The sequence below is a fragment of the Bubalus bubalis genome, chromosome 22 (genome assembly GCF_019923935.1).
Source record: "Bubalus bubalis isolate 160015118507 breed Murrah chromosome 22, NDDB_SH_1, whole genome shotgun sequence".
Classification (NCBI taxonomy): Eukaryota; Metazoa; Chordata; class Mammalia; order Artiodactyla; family Bovidae; genus Bubalus; species Bubalus bubalis.
Window position 1 is genome coordinate 8,943,578 of NC_059178.1, and position 20,388 is coordinate 8,963,965.

The 20,388-nt window shown below is 39.2% G+C and overlaps 1 long non-coding RNA gene across 3 annotated transcripts in view; it reads left to right on the plus strand.

Moving 5' to 3' along the window:
- The window catches only part of LOC123331134, a 214,317-nt gene that overhangs the window by 150,321 nt on the left and 43,608 nt on the right, over positions 1-20,388 (plus strand). For 2 of the 3 annotated variants that reach the window (XR_006547611.2, XR_006547613.1), the window contains exon 3: positions 12,899-13,061. This is a non-coding gene — a long non-coding RNA (uncharacterized LOC123331134). Of the gene's footprint in view, positions 1-12,898; positions 13,062-15,117; positions 15,177-20,388 lie in introns of those variants that run through there. The other variant, XR_006547612.2, reaches the window with a different exon arrangement.

Consider the following 20,388-nt stretch of genomic DNA (forward strand, 5'->3'; position numbering starts at 1 on the left):
TTTTCTTCCCCTGTCAACTCGGTATAGGTAAGCAATAATCAGTCCTTTTGCTTAAGAAGATGGATTTCATTTGGTGTAGGAATTATCAAGCCTTAAGAGGAGACAGTTTATTTAGCCCTACTGCGAGAGCAAGACAGGCTCTTGAGGAGAACATGCTCTAAGTACAGCTAATCACATAAGCAGATCAACCACTCTCCTGATGCTAATGAGAACAATAATAATACTGAGCCCTTGTATATGCATGGGATTTATAGTTTCCAAAACACTTTTTTTTTTTTTTCATATTGCTCTTTTTTTTTGTTTTTCATTGTATTGGTTTTGCCATACATAACATGAATCCGCCACGGGTGAACACGTGTTCCCCATCCTGAACCCCCCTTCCGCCTCCCTCCCTGTACCATCCCTCTGGGTCACCCCAGTGCACCAACCCCAAGCATCCTGTATCATGCATTGAACCTGGACTGGCAATTCATTTCATATATGGTATTATACATGTTTCAATGCCATTCTCCCAAATCACTTTTGAATACGAATTCCTCCCTTCCTTTCTTCCTTCCTAGCTGATGCTCGATATGTGCCAGGAACTGTGCTGTACACAAAATAAAAAAACATTTCCCCTGTCAGGAGAAGCAAATTGGAATTGCAGAATCTATCATTGTAACAGCCCCGATCACAGCATAGTGTAACCGTTAGCTCCTTCTGAGGGTGATTGTTGTAAACTCCATGAAAACTCACCACATTTGCACAACAAAGCTAATTTTCTTGATGCCTCCCTCTAGGTCAATAGATATACAAACGGTTTGGCATGTATTTTTAGACATAGCCTGTTGTTCCTCAGTGGTCGAACAGAAGAACAATATTAAAATGAACCTAAATTAAAAATACAGAAGTTCATTTCAGTGTTCCAGATATTAAAACTGATGTTTTAAATAAAGTTCAGTTTCTCATTAAGAATTCAGCTAGAAAAGACTTTATCACAATGCTTAACATGAAAATATTATCCAACATGGCATATGACAATCAATGGGAAATTGGTGTGTAAAATTAGCTTTATAATGCCAAGAGTTTCAATTTGATGATATTGACAGAATAGGAATGTTGGTTATAAGTTCAAAGGGGGCTAAACTTAGTAACGATATCTGAACTTCTTAAAGTCCACGCAATTCATTGACTTGTATGCCTTGACATGGCTAGATGGTAATTGGGCTTTCACCATTATTAATTTTTAAACACTGCAGAAGATTAAGATAATAACTTTTGCATGTATATTTGAGGACTTTCATGTTGATATGGCAAGAACTGATAAAACTTGATTTCAAAATTAATGAAGGAGGGTATATCTAAAGGAGGCTTTTTAGATTGAGTTGTGAACTCAGCTGTTTCAGAGAGCTGTTATTTTTATCCCTGCTGGATGAAAAAAGGGGGCAGGATAATATCAGTAACCCTAAGATAAGGGAGGAAGCCCTCTACACTAGTATACACTGGGATTTGCATTTATTTGGGTTTTATGAGAAAAGAGGTCATTATTTTCCAATTTTAAGACCAGTGGAATCTTTGTGTTTCTAAGGCTCATTTTGTGATGAGAATATTTGTAACCTTTGACTGCAGAAATACAGGATTTAGGAGGATTAGCATCATCTTAAAGATATCATAGCCAAGCATTAACGCCACGTTTATTTTCCTCTTTTACTGATGTGAGAATCTAAATGGGTTTATTATATCCTATTTTCAGTGTGAGCATGCCACATTACCCGTGTCGGTGGGAGGTGTAGAAAGACCTGCTGTGTCTATTTGATATACGATCACTATGATCAGTGTCTCTGGGAGCTTGGCTTATTAATGACTTGTTAGTGAAGTTGTAGAAATAATTTAAATGTGATGGGCTGCAGTGTTTTTCCAGTGGGCAGTCTCTACTGCATCAGGCTTCCTGATACCTTCTTTTAAAAAAAAAACTTTTTATTTGACTATGACTTCGCTGATGGCTCAGTAGTAAAGAATCTCCCTGCCAAGTAGGAGGCATGGGTTCCATCCCTGGGTCGGGAAGATCCCCTGGAAAAGGAAATGGCAACCCACTCCAGTATTCTTCCTGGGAAATCCTTTGGATACAGGAGCCGGGCGGGCTACAGTCCATGAGGTCACAAAAGAGTCAGGACACAACTAAATAACAACATAGGTGATTAACAGCATTGTGTTAGTTTCAGGTGTACAGAAACTGATTCAGTTATACATATATCTATTCTTTTTAAAATCCTTTTCCCATTTAGGTTGTCACATAATATTGAGCAGAGTTCCCTGTGCTATATAGTAGGTAGGACCTTGTTGGTTATCCATTTTATTATTTATTTATTTTTTAAATTGTTGGTTTCTGCCATACAACATCATGAATTGGCATTCATACATACTTACACATATATATGTATCCTGATGTCTTAAACCTTGAAAGAAATAGGAAGGATTTTGTTCCATCTTTTATGCATTTTTTGAAAGTTGATTTTTAAACTGTCAATCAGTCTGAATTTGTGGAAAGCAACGTTGTTGAAAGTGTTCAACATAATTCAGCATATATTTTCTAAACCCCACTTTGTGCCACTTCCTGTGTTAGCTATTTAGAATTGCATGAAAGCTCCTCAAATACCTACTTTGTGTTCTGTTGATTTGAATTGGCGATGTGGGAATAGTTAAAAAAATTAAAAGCTGACCACTAAAATAAAAATTTAGAAAACGTTTTATTGAAAGAAACATATAATCAGAGAATTAGTTTATATGTGTAATATGAGTATGACCTATTTAGTAATAGGGCAGTCTGGTCTAGCTTTAAAGCCCAGGCCTTGGTGTCTAACCACCTGGGCTTAAATCTCTGCTCTGCAGTCACCAGCTCTGTGGTCTTTGCCACGTGCACTGTGGTTGGATTGCAACGCTGAGTGGTTATGTGGATTACACAGGTGAGGCCATTTGGAGCGCTGAGAGCAGTGCTCAGTGAATGTTAGCAGTGACCTTTACTACCTTCCGTTCTGTGATGTTGTGTTTACAAATGGCTTGGTCTTCTTAATTACCTCTACTTTTGCAAAATATCATATTGCTATGTTGATCAGACATATATGAAATCAGATTTTGTGTTTTTGGAGGTTGGGTGGGGTGGGAACTGTATATATTCCAAGAGCTTTCAAAGATACTATTTTTAGAATTTTTATAAACTATAATATTTTATAAATCAGTATTTTGAAAAATATAATTTTCCAAATTTTTCTGAATGTATTGAAAGTAATATTCATATTGCAACATTCAAATAATATAGCAGTGTTCTAAGGCAGAGAGTTCTTTGTGGAAACATACATATACCTGCATATGCACATGCTATTACTAGACTGATGAGTATTTTGCTTTTTGTGTCTCTGAAAAAACAGCTTTATTGAGGTCTAATTTACATACTATAAAATTCACAAAGTTAATTAATTAATCCATGTTGCAGGCTGATTGTTTACCAGCCAAGCTACAGGGAAGCCCAAGGATACTGGAGGGGTAACCTATCCCTTCTCCAGTGGATCTTCCCAACCCAGGAATTGAACCAGGGTCTCCTGCATTGCAGGCGGATTCTTTACCAATTGAGCTATCAGGGATGTTTTTATTAAATTGACAGTTAACTGTACCATCAACACCACAACTTAGTTTTAGAGTATTTCCATCACCTCAAAGATTTCTCCCTGCAAACGGAGCAGGCAAGCTCTGGTCCCACCTAGTCCCAGGCAGGCATTGGTCTGTTTCCATCTCTATAGATCTGTGTTTTTTTTTTTTAGCATTTTATATACTGGAATCATGCATTGTATGTTTTCTTTTTACAGCTGTCTTTTGAACAGCATAATGCTTTTGAAGTTCAAACATGTAGTATGTCTTGATAATATGCTTTTATAACTTAATATATCATTGACATTTTCCTGTGTTGGTTTATATAGATTTGCTTCTTTCTTTTTTGTGACTTAAGATGATTTTACTTTATGATACTGCCATAATTATAAGGTACTCTTGATGAAATGTTTTAAAGTTCTTTAGATAATTTCCAGTTCCTTGTTGTATATAAGTCTACACAGCATCCTTGTGTAAATACCTTGGTAAGCCTATATGAGTACTTCTGTAGGATTAATTCCTTAAAGTAGAATTTCTGGGTCAAATGTTACAGTAAATTTTAGATTTTGATATATACTTCTAAATTACTTTCTAAAAGGTGGTGCCAAATTTATATGCCCACCAATGAGTACCTGCCTCCCAAAGTTTTCACATATATAGTGTTATTTCTAAATTTTTATTAATGTGATACGTTAAGAAGTAATTTTTTTGTTTTAATATTCATTTGATTAGTAGTGAAGCTAAACATCTTTTCATATTTGAATGAGCCCAATGCTTTTATGGTTTAATGGATGGATTACCAGCTCCTATTTTTTTAATATCATAATTTCCTTTTTAGAGTTTTACAGTTGATGTATGGAAAACATTTTTTTTACATTTAAAACTATTTTTTTCTATCATTTACATTGTTTTTCTGTTGACCTTGTGTTTTTCAATTTACAGAAATTTTGTTTTTAATATGGTAAACCTGTTTTTTTAAATGGAGGTATAATTGACATAGCATTCAGGTGTACAACAGAGTGGTTTGATATTTTTATATATTGCTAAATGATCACCACAGTAAGTCTAGTTAACATCTTAGAGTTACAGAATTATTTTTCTTGTGATGAGAGCTTTTAAAGTTTATTCTCTTGGCAACTTTCAAATACACAATACAGTATTAAGCATAATCACCATTGCTATACAGTATATCCCCATGACTTGCTTCTTTTATAACTGAGTGAGTTAGTGTAATATTCTCAAGGCCTATCCATGGTGTACCAAATGGCAGAGTTTCCTTTTTTGAATGGCTAAATAATATCATGTGTGCACGTGTGTGTGTGTGAATCACATTTTTTTAGTCCATTCATCCATCAGTGGACACTTAGCTTGTTTCCATATCTTGACTGTTGTGAATAGTTCAGTGAACACTAGAGTGCATGTATCTTTTGACTCAGCATTTTTATTTTCTCTGAATTAACATCTGGAATTGGAATTGCTGGATCCTGTGATAGTTCTATTTTTAACACTTTGAGTTGCCTCTGTACTGTTTTCCAGAGCGGCTGCACCGATTTGTATTCCCATCAATAGTGCACGAGGGTTCCCTGTTCTACTGGGAGTGACTGTCAGGAGTGACCAGCCCTGTTTTCATCTTCCCTGTAGAGTTGACAGAAGATTAACATTTGGGGGCTTACTTGATACAGTGCCTTGTTTGCTTCCCCTCTCCCCCTGCCACCAATCCCATTGACCCTCTCAGCTCACCTTTTCCTGGGATACTCTCAGATAAATCTGTTACATGTGAACTTTGATCTCAGTGTCTCAGAAACCCAACCTGGAACCCACTGAAGGATTTAAGCAGAAGAATTTGTATGTTAGTATTAGTTGAATTGAACCCCACTGTTTCTTTTTTTGTGTAGATATCAAAGATTTCCAACAGGATTTTCCTGTTTTGCTTAGCTGCTTCTTTACAGATAGATTTATTTTTAGAGCAGTTTTAGGTTCACCATGGAACTGAGCAGAAAGTGTAGAGTTCCTAATACCCCATGACCTCCCACATTCATAGCCTTCACATGTCAGTATCCTCCACCAGAATGGTATGTTCATCATGTTCAATGAACATTCACATGTCATTATCACTCAAAGCCCATAATTTATATTAGAATTCACTCTTGTTTTATGTTTTATGAAAGTGAAACACACTCAGTCATGTCCAGCTCTTTGCAACCCCACGAACTATACAGCCCATGGAATTCTCCAGGGCAGAATACTAGAGAGAGTAGCCTTTCCCTTCTCCAGGGGATCTTCCCAACCCAGGGATCAAACCCAGGTCTCCTGCATTACAGGCAGATTCTTTACCAGCTGAGTCACAAGGGAAGCCCAAGAATCCTAGAGTGGGTAGTCTATCCCTTCTCCAACAGATCTTCCCGACCCAGGAATTGAACTGGGGTCTCCTGCATGGCAGGCAGATTCTTCACCAACTGAGCTATCAGGAAGTCCTTATGTTTTATGGGTTTGGACAAACAACCCATCCACCGTTATATTTTCAGACACAGTAGCTTCACTGCCTTAAACGTCCTCTGTGCTTCGCCTGCTCTCTTTCTGTCCCTCATCCTCTGGTAACCACTGCTACTCTTATACCACCTCCATGGCTGTGCCTTATCCAGAATGCCATGTAGTTGGAATCATATCGTATGTGGTCTTTTCAGATTGGCTTCTTTCACACAGTAATATGAGTTTCAGTTTCCTCCATGAATTTTCATGGCTTTATAGCTTATTTCTTTTAAACACCGAGTTATATTCCATTGTTGGTATGTACCCTAGGTCATTTATGCATTAACCTACTGAGGGATATCTTGGTTGCTTCCAAGTTTTGCAGTTGTGAATAAAACTCCTATAAATATTTGTGTACAGGTTTGTACGGACAGGTTTTTCACCTCATTTGGGTAAATACCAAGGAGCCTGATTGCTGGATCTCAGGGAAATTTATGCTCAGTTTTGGAAGAAACCACCAGACTATCTTTCAGAGTGCTGTTTCCATGTTGTCTTTACACTAACAGTGAATGAGACTTCCTGTTGGTTTCTGTTTTTTGACAGCATTTGTTATTGTCAATGTGTTTGGATTTTGGCTATTCTTACAGCTATGTAGGGGTAGCTCATTGATTTTTTCTTTTCTTTTCTAATTTTTTCTTTTTGCTACTGTGGCTCTACTCTCGGGTACATACACAATAGAAGTGCATGCAGATGTGTATCAAGGGCTGCGTACCTGCGTACCTGATCATAGCTAAAGATAGAAAACAACCCATGTCACTACTGATAGTAGATTAAATAAATAATTGCTCACATATTCATATAATAGAGCATTATATTACTATAGTACAACTAAAGTGAATGCACTTTTGTTATACACAGGTGGATGAAGTTCACAAAGAATAGTAAGAAAAAGAGGCCAGATAACAAACACTGTATACTGTGGGGTACAGAACTAAACTCTAGTGTTATAAATAGTAATTATTGCCTTTGGGAAGAAGATGGGAGGTGTTCACTGGGAAAAGGTATGAAGGGGTCATATTTGAGATGTCTATTAAATATCTGAGCATGTAGATAAGATCAATAGGCGTTGGATCCATAGCGTCCACAGGGTGTGGAGGGAGATCGGGCTGCAGATAGAAGTTTGGAGTCATCAGTATATCAATCAGTTGAGGCCACAGGAGATGAAGAAATTACCTAGGGAGAGGTTTCAGATAGAAAAGAACAAAGGGATAAAACTGAGTCTTAATGGAGAGGAAGAATAAGTATCAGCAAATTTGTGCAACAGAAGAAATCAGGAAAAAACTTCCCAGAATCAAACAAAGAATGCTGTGTTCAGAATGAAAAGGCTCAGATAGTGCTAAGCACAATGAATGGGTAAAGAGACACTAAGAGATTTAATGGACCGGGAAGCCTGGCGTGTTGCAGTCCATGGGGTCTCGAAAAGTCGGACATGACTGAGTAACTGAACTGAACTGAGAGAGAAAACTGTGACTTTTAGAACAGCAAAGATGAGACCGTTCCCAAAACTAGGCCATGGAGAAGTTAAAACAGAACTTGCCTACAAAAGAATGAGATTAGATTCCTTACCAACAACATTTTATACTCAAAGATAACAGCCAATAAATCAAACGTGATGGTTGAATGAACTTTTTCAGATCAAGATGGTTGAGTATCCTTTTTTAGAAAGTTCCTTGAGGATATGCTCCAGGAAAAAAAGGGGGGGAACATATCAGGAGAAAATATGAAGAATTTAGGAAACAAATTCAAACCAGAATGCAGTGATGGAAATTCTGTGTGCTAGGCCTAAAACACAATCTCAGTCTATATTATGGAAAGAGAAGGAAGACACCAAAAAGGTGGTCTCTGGAAAGGAAAGGAAAGAAGACTGAAAAGGTAGATAATATGATGGTGAATCTTGAAATATTTGAGAATGTGCTAAAGGAAATTGATAAACTATGAAAAAGGAAAATACAATTGAACTGATTCTAAGTATATTATACTTTAATCAGAAAACAGCACTGGGAAAGAATATGGAGGCCTAGCTTGTGATATAGCTCATTATTGACATGACCACAGTAAATCACATGCCACTTACAGTTTTCATCTTTTAGAATAAGCCTATAAAGGTTATGGAAAATTGTAGGAAGTTTATAGAACAGCTTGTAAAAAGTATCCACTCTGCTATTATTAAAAGTGTAGATCTGGTTGATGGATAGATGGTGGAAGGGAAGAGAGGAGGAGACAAGGATGAGAGTTTTCTTGTCTTGTCATCTTATGAAGTAGGGAGCCGAGATGTATTGTGCATAATTTTGGGCCAAGAAATAGTGTTTTAACTTGTTTTGTTGTAACTGCAGAAACTATGGACTTATAAACTTCTCTCTCTATAAAACTATATATAGAGAGAAAGATTTGGAGCTGCTGCTGCTGCTGCTGCTAAGTCGCCCCAGTCGTGTCCGACTCTGTGAGGTGAGGAATAATGTAAGTGAGCAAAATCCTCATCTACCTACTGGCAGGAGGCCAGTAGCTAAGAAATGGTGGTGGCAGTGTTGTTCAGTCTCTAAGTTGTGTACGACACTTGGCAACGCCATGGCCTCCCTGTCCATCACCAACTCCCGGAGTTTGCTCCAACTCGTGTACCTTGAGTTGGTGATGCCATCCAACCATCTCATCCTCTGTTGCCCCCTTCTCCTTCTGCCCTCAGTCTTTTCCAGCATCCCAGTCTTTTCCAGTGAGTTGGCTCTTCCTATGAGGTGGCCAGAGGATTAGAGATTCAGCTTCAGCATCAGTCCTTCCAGTGAATATTTAGGGTTGATTTCCTATAGGATTGACTGGTTTAATTTCCTTGCTGTCTATGGGACTCTTAAGAATCTTCTTCAGCAGCACAATTCGAAAGCATTAATTCTTCAGTGCTCAGCCTTCTTTATGGTCCAATTCTCATACCTGTACATTACTCCTGGAAGAAGTGGTGGTGTAAATGTGTTAATTAAGTGTTTGAAGGTGAGCCCCAGGAAAATAAAAAGGAATCGGTTAAAGTGTTTGCTTCTGGGATTTAAGACTCTGTGGGCAGGCAGGCATAAAAAAGGGAAATTTTGGTTTTCTTTAGAAGTCCTTCTGTTCATTTTGCTTCATAAATCATATGCATTTATGACTTTGACTAAAAATGAAGAAAATTAAAAATTAAATTATAAAATGGAAATGATTCTAAAATAAGAACATTAATTAGGAAAATAATGAAAAGACAATTTAAAACAAACAGAAAAAGCCCCACAGGAAGCCTGGAGTCTGTGTTTTAAAATACCACAATTGGCAACCTAGACCTCAGTGAGTGCTTTGAACTGAAACCCTATGGGACTCGTTGGCAAGAAAAAAATAGTTGTAAGAAAAAAATGGTTTTTGAAAATGAAATTAGGAGGATGAAGATACTGCAAAGTTGCAGACCAGAAATCTAGGCATGCCGGCAGCTTCCTCTCCCTTCTTTTCCACTGCAAAAGTTTATAAAGCCTTTTGAAATGAGTTCAGAGCCAATATTGAAAAGTAATTAAAACACGAAAGGCAAAAAAGCACCAAAGAATTAGTGGAACTAACTGCAGATCAGGGGTAAAAAGGAGATACTACAGCAGTAAAGGGTTTCTTAGGTCTTTATTGAGAAAGGGAGTAACGAGATTTGCACTCTTTAATTGCCTTTTGAAGCAGGTAGAGGGAAAGGAATGGATCAGATAGTAACAGATAAGGAGGGAGGATTCAGATCAAGGATTGACGTATTTGGCTCGAGCGCCACCAGTTTCTCCTCCTGTGCCCACTCCGCAGTCTTCCAGGATAGCCACTGAAACTGGCATGTGAAATGAAGGCTTTGATCTAGGTAAACCCAACCGAAAGAGGTATGATCAAATCACTTAGCTCCTACTGAATTTGTTAAAAAGTCAGACCCAAGCTTGACAGGTTTAAGAGAAAGAATATTTATTGTTTTGGGTGGAACACAGAAAAAATATCTTCCAATAGAGAGGTGAGAAGTGCCCTGAGCATTAGTGGCACTGTTGCAGACAGGGGGACCCCTTCCAGGGCCTGAGAGTGAGCTCTTGTCTAACGCTCGGAAATGAATTGTCCTAGGAAACACATGTGCTGACAACCCAAGAGACTTTATTGGGAAGAGGTGCCTGGCAGAAAGCAGCAGGGTAAGGGAAGCCAGGATGTCTGCCCTGCCACGTGGCTCACAGTCTTGTGTTTTTTGGTGAGGGGATTAGTTTCTGGGTTGTCTCTGGACAGTCCTTCTGACTCAGGGTCCTACCTGGCGGCACACGTATCTCTCAGCCCAGATAGAGTCTAGCCAGAAGGATTATGGGAGGTGGTAGGACACGTGGAATCTCCTTTGACCTTTCTTGAATTCTTCCAGTTGGTGATGGCTTGTTAGTTCTGTGTTCCTTACCAAGATCTCCTGTCATAACATAACTCATGCAAATGGTTGCTGTGGGGCCTGGCCAGGGTGGGCGGTTTCAGTCAGTGTTTGTCCTCACAGTACTATTGACGTTTAGCCAGGAGGTTATCCAATGGCCTGTATATGCCCTTCGTCTCAGGTTACTAGGCCATAGTAGTGTCTGAGTTCAAGTGAAACTTGAGGTAGATTTCAAGAGCATTAACAGCTCAGTATACAGAATAAATAAATTGAGGTTAAAAGATGTTGAATGACATTTTCAAAATCAGGAATCAAATGAATGGAAAATCTTACCCTGGATCTCAGGTGCCTTGTGTCCCAGACTGGAGCCCTTGCCCTAAATGACTCAACATTCACATCACAGGAAGTACCTAAAGATCCTAACACAAGAGGTATTAGATTTCAGAATCTAGTTTTGATCACTGAAAATGTTTACCTTGGGCACTGTTATCTTTATAAACATCTATGTCCCTAAAGAACTAGTGGCCTTCATATTATTCCTTCAGATGGCAGGTATTACAGAAGTGGAATATGTGATAGAGACTCCTAGGGAGCTGCTGGTGTTAATAGGAACATGTGCCCTGGTTTTCCTGGAACTGGTTAGTGAGAGCATCCTGTGTCTTTCTTAACAGTGTCCTATGTCCGGAGACAACTCTCCCTGGGTCTCTTTCATTTCTAGACCTCCTATGAGTTGGATGGGCTTCCCTTGTGGCTCAGCTGGTAAAGAATCCGCCTGCAATGCGGGAGACCTGGGTCTGATCCCTGGGTTGGGAAGATCCCCTGGAGAAGGGAAAGGCTCCCAACTCCATTACCCTAGCTTGGAGAATTCCATGGACTGTGTAGTCCATGGGGTCGCAAAGAGTTGGACACTACTGAGCTACTTTCACTTCACTATGAGTTGGGTAATAACTCCCTGTTACCTGGACTGTATATTTAAAGATGTTTGTAGAGTAAAAGGCCCTGGAAGATAGAGAATGTAACTCTCTCCAGAGCAAAATGCAAGCACGTTACTCCCGTTATAAAAGATTTGAGTTCTCTAAATTCAAATTTCTTCTGTAGTGTGATCCACTATGTTCACATCCATCCATCCAGGCCCATCACATTGTCTTGGAAGGATGTGGGAGGGGAGGTAAACTGGCGTGCAGGTGGCGATGCTCGTGGTCCTTGCATCTTGGAAGGATGTGGGGGGCGAGGTAAACTGGCACGCAGGTGGCGATGCTCATGGTCCTTGCATCTTGGAAGGATGTGGGGGGCGAGGTAAACTGGCACGCAGGTGGCGATGCTCATGGTCCTTGCATCTTGGAAGGATGTGGGGGGCGAGGTAAACTGGCGCGTAGGTGGCGATGCTTGTGGTCCTTGCATCTTGGAAGGATGTGGGGGGCGAGGTAAACTGGCACACAGGTGGCAATGCTCGTGGTCCTTGCAGTACCATTGTTCCTGACCGCTCATGGTCAGCAGGCTGCTCCCGACCATGTCCTTTGCCAGAATCCGTGAGATGACAGGACTTCCCTGTAACTCAGACAGTAAAGAATCTGCCGGCAATGCAGGAGACTCGGGCTCTATCCCTGGGTTGGGAAGATCCTCTGGAGAAGGGAATGGCAACCCAACAGTATTCTTGCCTGGAGAATCCCATGGACAGATGACCCTGGCAGGCTATAGACCATGGGGTTGCAAAGAGTTGGACACAACTGAGCGACTAACACTACTATGAGACTGTCAGGGAAACTTACTATCTTGCAAGTGGCATAAACTCTTAGACCTTTTAGAGTTCTTCACATTCTAAAAATTATATGTTGTACTAAACTAATGTTGAGAGCCCCTGGTGTGGGATCTCCAGTAGAGATGACGCATCCCATCTTCCTCTTCAAGGCCATGTGATCAAGCTGTGACCAGTGCAGTGTAAGCCAAGGAGTTATTTCCAGATCACAGCCATAACAGAAATGGATATGCTCTGCCTTTGACTTTTTTTTTAATCTGGCTGGGATACAGACCCTCTAATGGTAGCTTGAGAAGACATCTTGGACTCAGGATACAAGTCATCTATTGAGGATGGCAGGACCATCCCATTAGCCTAGGACTAGCTACTTCTGGGCTGTAAGGGAGATAAACATTTCTAAATTTCGCTTAACTCAGTGTATTTTTGGTTCCCTTTAAGGGCAGCTTGAGTGTTGAATGTACTCTAAGAAATGTGGAAGCAAACTTAAAGATCTATTATTATTTTAAATAAATGAAAAAATTGAGACCTCAAATCAATAAATGACTTGTTCATAATTACTGTTAATAAAATGAAAACTCCCATTGATTCCCTCCTCCCCTTCTCTTCACATGGCCCATATCCAGTATTACCGGATATACAAGCACACGGTGTCCAGAGAAATAGGAGTATATGGAAATCTTTACAGTGAGGACAAGTAAATGGATGATACCTGGTATCAGTTACCCAGCTCTGGATGAAGAAATGCATATAGAGACACAATTTGAGCTTTGTGAGCTGACAGTCAAGGTAAGACTGAGAAATTGCAAGGGTGAAAAGTACCCGGTGGAGGAAAAATGATTTATACTAAAGTGATGTGGTCGGTATTTCCTTTTCCATTTTCATTGCAACGTCCCCGATGCCCAATTCACTGCCTTCTTGGAATGGCTTCATTAAGCAAGTGAAATTTGAAGAGGGATCTGAGAGAGTTGAAATAGTTCTCATGGCAAATGGGTGAGGGAAAACTGGTTAAGCACTGACTTCATAAATCAAGCAGTATCTGGATGTAAGACACTCATGAAATGCTGGTGGGTGTGGTAAAGATACAGTGATTTTTAAGGCACGATTTGTAATTGAAAAGAAAATACGTTTTTTAGGCCTTACAACACATTCAACATTCAACATAGCAATATTGTTTTTGTAGCAAGGAAGGAAATAGTTTTGTAGAAATGATGGAGTTTGAGGTATGCCTTGAAAAACAGAATGTTGGAAGCTGAAGTCTTATTAATAGTTGAAGAATTGTCAAGTGGGTCTTCATTTAACTTGAATGTCTTAAACACTTGACAAGGTTTTTTTTTTTTTGTTGTTTATTTTTTTAAGCATTTTGGTGAGCTTAGTAAAAACCTCTTCCTTAATCTTGACTCCCTGGACTCTCGTGGTTTTATAGATTGGTGCAGAAGTGCTCTTATTTTTAATTTAATTTTTAAAATATTTATTTGGCTGTGCTGGATCTTAGTTGTGGCATGCATTATATTCGATCTTCACTGAAGTATGTGAGATCTTTTATTGGTGGCATGTGAGCTCTTAGTGGATCAGTCGTGTCTGACTCTTTGGGACCCCATCCACTGTAGCCCACCAGGCTCCTCTGTTCATGGGATTCTCCAGGCAAGAAGACTGGAGTAGGTAGCCATTCCCTTCTCCAGGAGAATCTTCCCTACCCAGAATTGAACCTGGTTCTCCTGCATTTCAGGCAGATTCTATACCATCTGAGCCACCTGGAAGGGCTTCCCAGGTGGCGCTAGTGGCAAAGAACCTACCTGCCAATGCAGGAGACCTAAGAGACACGGATTGGATCCCTGGATTGGGACAGTGTGCTGGAGAAAGGCTTGCCCTGCATTGGGAGCACAGAGTCTTAGCCGCTGAACCACCAGGGAAGTCCCCAGAAATGGCAGAGCCCTCTATGGGCCTGAATCTTTTACTCCAGGCCTTCATGGAGTGTGTTGTCTCAACCACTGGCCAGGACCTGGCTTTGTTTTCCATCCTTCATATCCTTCTGTCTGTCAAAGAACCAGTCTGGGACCTTGTTCAGGCATGGGTTCTACATAGCAGTGATCGCGTGTTCCACTTCATCCTCACTGAGCATTCCTGCCCTCTTAGTGAGGTCGGTGTCTGCTTTCCTCAACACCACATAAGTGCATCTTTGCCCCATACCCTTAATTGCTGATTTTTTGGATTTAAGACCAAAAGCACAGACAATAAAAGTATAAATAGCTAAACTGAACTTTATCAAAATTAAAAACTTCTGTGCAAAGGACGCAATCAACAGAGTCAAAGGCAACAGAATGAGAAAAAATATTTGCAATTATATATATGATGAGAAGTCAATATGCAGAATACAGAGAGTACTCTTAAAACAATCCAATTTTTAAAATGGACCAAAGAGTAACTAGGGCCTCTGCCATGTCTCCAGGAATCCCTGAGAAGTTTCAGGACATTCTGCGAGTACTCACTGATGAGCAGCAGAAAACTGCTTTTTTCTCATCATATATAATATATATATATAAACATATATATATATCTCAAATATATAAACCTCTCATATATAATTGCAAATATTTTTCTCATTCTATAGGTTGCCTTTTGACTCTGTTGATTGTGTCCTTTGCATAGAAGTTTTTAATTTTGATAAAGTTCAGTTGCTATTTTTACTTTTATTGTCTGTGCTTTTGGTCCTATATCCAAGAAATCATTGCCAAATCGATTATAATGAATTTTTTTTCCATTGTTTTCTAATAAGAATTTTATCATTGAAGTATTAAGTTTAGGTCTTTGATCTGTTTTCAACTAACTTTTCATATGATACAAGGTGGGCTTCCCTTGTGGCTCAGCTGGTAAAGAATCCTCCTGCAATGCGGAGACCTGGGTTCGATCCCTGAGTTGGGAAGATCTCCTGGAGAAGGGAAAGGCTACCTACTCCAGTATTTCGGCCTGGAGAATTCCATGGACCGTACAGTCCATGGGGTCACAAAGAGTCGGACATGACTGAACAACTTTCACTTCACTTCCTTCAGTGATGTAAGGTGAGTCTTCAACTTTATTCTTTTGCATGTGGCTGTCTAGTTTTTTCTAGCACCATTTGTTGAAGAGACTATTCTTTTCCCATTGAGTGGTTTTGGCATACTTGTCAGAAACAATTTTACCATATACTCAAATGTTTGTTTCTGGTCTTTTCATTCAGTTTCATTAATCTATATGTCTGTCTTCACGCCAGAAAGATACTGTTTTGATTACCATAGCTTTGTGATACATTTTTAAATCAGAAAGTGTGAGTCATTAACTTAATTCTTCTTTTTAAAGACTGTTTTGGGTATTTTGGGTCCTTTGAAATTCCATATTAATTTTAGAATGAATTTTTCCATTCTAGAAATTTTCATTAAGTCTGTATATCATTCTGGTTTGTACTGACACCTTAATATTAAGTCATCCAATCCATGAACAAGGATATCTTTCCACTTACTTTTCTTCAGTTTCTTTCAGCAGTGTTTGGAAGTTTACAGTGTGGAAGTCTTTCACTTCCTTGGTTAAGTTTATTCCCAGGAATTTTATTTTTTAATTGCTATTATAAATAGAATTAAACAATTTTTTCCTTTTCAGATTATTTTTAGTGTATATAAATACAACTGATTTTTACATTTTGATTTTGTATTATATGATTACAGAATTTATTTCTAAAAGCTTTTAAAATGCAATCTTCAGGGTTTTCTACATATAAGATCATGTTGTCTGCAATCAGAGACATTTTATATCTTTCTTTCTGATTTGGTTGTCTTTTGTTTCTTTTCCTTGCCTACTTATAATGGCTAGCACTTCTAATATTATGTTGTATAGGAATGGCAAAAGCAGGCATCCCTGTCTTGTTCCTGATCTTAGAGGACAAGCTTTCAGTCTTTCACTATTGAATATGGTATTAGGTGTGAATACTACTCAGTTTTCTCAGTTTCAGGCTTATGTTCAAAGAGAGTCTATTCTGATGAAAAATAAAAAGTTTTATCTCTTGATGCAGTTAAGAGTACTATTGTGATTGCCAAATAAAATTTTATATTTTCTTCAATTTAATCTACTCATTTAACAGTTAAGGAAAGGCCTTGGAGGTGGGCGTGGCCACTTGATAGTTAACGACCCTGATGACAGTGAGAAGTGACCAGAGTCTTGTAACTCTTGGGACAATCCTATTTCAATGATTCTTGAGTGCTTCTTCCATTCTACGAGTTGGAATTGTCGACTGAATTTTGCTTTAAGCGGCTTTTACACTGAATCAGTCAAACTCAGCTGTCCTCTTGCGTACTGCAGTGATTTCCCTTTGATCTTTCGCTCCAAATACTCTGATGCCTACTCTATGTTACTATCTCCTCTTGAAAGACTTCTGTGTCTCAGAATTCCAATGGCTGTATTTTCTAGAGCTGAAATTGGGCTGAATCATGAAGGATCTCAACTATAAGCCAATATTCTTTGTAGTTTCAAGAAATACATCTCTCATGTCACTGTGCCCCAGTTTTTCAAAGTGCGGCTGTAATTGATGAAGTGTAATTTCACTTTTTGAGGGTCTTTTGAAGTCAACACACTGGGTGTCATATTTTAATTGGAACTTTACACTAGGTAGGTTAGAAATCTGAATTAAGCACCAAAAAGAAAAAATCAAGAGAGCAGTGTATCAAATTAATCTGAACTGGCATTTCCACACTTCATTTGAGTTTTGAGTAATGGTTTGAACAACATGTTGATAACAGTATTTGTAAATTTCATATGTGTAAATATGGAGATATCTCCATATTGACATGAGCATTTTCTTAATACTCTTGTTTATATCTATGGACAGATATGGATAAAAGGCTATAGCAGAAGTTATCAGCTGTCTCAGTGAACATGTTGTCTAAGTAACACTTTTTTGCTCAAATTTTAACATATATTAAGTTCCACAAAATGAACAGAGTTATAGGGATGGATGGATGGTGGATGCACAATAATGTGTGTATATTTAATACCGCTGAGCTTTACACACTTAAAAATAGTTATTTTATTTATTAGGGCTTCAGTTGTAAAGGGCTTCGGCTGGTAAAGAATCCTCCTGCAATGTGGGAGACCTGGGTTTGATCCCTGGGTTGGGAAGACCCCCTGGAGAAGGGAAAGTCTACTCACTCCAGTATTCTGCTGGTTAAAATTCCATTACACTTAAAAATGGTTAAGAAATTTTATGTGCATTTTACCACAATTAAAGAAGAGTGAAAAAAAAAAAAAATGCATGCTTACTCTGACTCTCTGTCTAACCTCCCTTCTACCCAGCATGAGTGATATAGGCCCAGGTTGCTTGGTTTCCAAAGAAAAGAAAGAATAAGAAATATCATTTGCTCTGTTTAGAGTAAAATGCAAAATGCTTACATGTACACACATACAGGGTAGGCAATTATGCATAACTTAAGGCCAGTTAGGATGTTAGTACAAGTAAAATGCATAAAATACTGTTCAAGAAAGAACTTGAAAGAAAAATATGCCATTATCTGCCCTCAACTGCTTTTGATAAGGAAACAATAACAACTGTAATAAATTGCCTCCATTTTGCACCCACTGCTTAGCATTGGGGAGCTTTTCCACAGGCTGGTTTGTGTTTAAGAAAATTCTTCTGTTGGATACAGACTTACAGAAATGTCAGGACGTTCCTATGCAGCTACTTCTAACAAGTAGAATCATCTCTAGGCAGTTTTTGGAGAGTGTTCTTCTGCTTGAGAGGGGAAAAACCATTGTGGGGGAGCTGTCTCTTTGATAGATTTCAAATTTACTACAAGCTGAAGATCATAAGGCAAAGAGCTCTCTTGTTTCGTGTGGGAGGAACAAAGCTGGAAGGTGGAGATTTATTAACTAATGGTTGTATCTCAAGGGGTTGTATCTCAAGAAACACAAAGGGTTTTGTGTTTCTAAGAGACCCAGATTTCCTTGCCCCAAACATACATTCTGTAGTAAAATGTAGGAGCAGCGCGCTGTGAAAGGCACACCATTTCCTGTCCATCTGTGCTGTGCTACCGGCCATCGCTCCCAAGCTCAGAGCATGTCACCCTCAAAGATAAAATAGTGTTTTCTTGGAGGAAGGCTGCTACTGAACTGTGGCATGTGGTTATTTGAATAAGAGCAGAGTGCTAAAATTGTCATTAGGAAAAGGGGCTAAGGAATCGATTTTATGGACTCCCGACGTGGAAAACACAAGAGAACTCTCTGGGATTCCCAAATAATTTTAACCAGAAGCCCAATTTAATGTATTGAGTCATCACAATTGCCTACAAATCATCCATCCCTCTGTATTTTACTGGCACTCTTTTCTGCCATAAGTGAGACTATGTGTATTTTGATGTTATATGGCCTAATTTCTCCAGTTTACAAGAGGGATCAAGGGTGTTGGGCTCCTCCAAAATTTTGGAAGAGAGATGGCCATGAGGAGTTGTAAGTGCATGAATATAATGGAAGAATTTATGTTAATTTATGGGAAAATTTATGGGCGTCCCTGGTGGCTTAGACGTAAAGCATCTGCCTGCAATGCAGGAGACACGGGTTCAATACCTGGGTCAGGAAGATCTCCTGGAGTATGAAATGGCAACCAGTTCCAGTATTCTTGCATGGAAAATCCCATGGAGCATGGTGGGCTATAGTCCATGGAGTTGCAAATGAGTCGGACACAACTGAGCAAGGATCAGGAAAAACCAAGGATCACTGGAAATGTCACATTGGCATTATAATAGTATGGGTGTGAATGAAAGCATCCTAGGTTTTGCAGGCTGAAGAGTTGACTGTACTAATCTGCAGAGTGATCACTTTGTTCTTGTTCTTCCTCATACTCATCCCAGCTCCTTCACGGCTCCAAGGTCATGGGTGTCCCTTAGATGCAGTTAGGAGGAGCCGCCAGGAATTATGCGTTCTAATTCCCCCAAATCAACACTTCCTTTTCCTATAAGGGTCCAGGAGAAAACTGAGATCAAGTGGACAGACCTTTTCCTTATGTAGTTAGCTTTCTCTGAACCAGCTCACTGGATTGGAGCAGCCTCAGAAGAGATTTATAAGAATACTATATATAGAAATAATACGTATGTATATATACTGTCTATAAAAATAACACTGTTTATAAGAATACTATAATTTACAACTTGTTACAGTGCAATAACTTTTAATTCAACACATTTGGTGGCTGAAATTTCAGCTAATCTGGATTCTTTATTGTTTGATAAAAGGGAGCCCTCTTTAAGACTGGGCCTTTCATGGGGCCCCCTTCTCTGGTTCATTACCTCTTCTCCAAGATCGTCAGTTTCCACATGCACTGTCCTCTTCAAGCCACTCAGATACCACTTTTCTCTCTAGAGAAAGCCACAGGTAGAGTTTTCTCTTTAGAAAAGCCCACGAGTAGTTTCCAGGCCCCTCTCTGAATCCTCATGCCAACTGCATCCCTAGAGCTCAGTTAGCTGAACCCTGAGCTCTGCAGTCGGAGACTCTGGGTGGAGAATGGGATCCAGTCCAGGAGAGATGGTACAGAGAGGTCCTCAGGATTATTTTTTCATCTTTCAATCAGTTGTCAGGATGCTGCTGCTGTTTCTGTTTCTAGGGATCTTGACAAATAACCATGTCACTTGAAACACTACTTTTTAAACAAAGCTACACAACCTACTACCATATTATTGAAACAATTTTTCTCCTCTTCACAGGGCTGTGATGCTGTTTAAGAGCACAGGGTATGTTCATTGTTGCCACATGGACAGTTGGTTTGTTTCTTTTCAGCTGAGGTGGCACTAGAAAAAAACATGACTATCTTTTACTGGGTTTTCCTTTTTGTTTCTCAAGGCATGACTTCAACTCCTGTTAGTTTATTTGGATTCACAGTCTCCCTCTGGAGGGGCTTTCTCTCAGTAGCATCTGCTACACAGTCTTCTCTTAACAATCAAACTGCCCACCGAGGCACTTGTGTGATTTCTCTGTTGGAGGCAGTCTGGTAAACATCTCTGTAAAAGATTTAACGCTGTCCTGAAGTTTTAGCGAATCTCCAAGGCAATATTTTATCCCCGTGTGTTGGAGGGGATTCTGATCTTAACTTTAACTGGGAAAC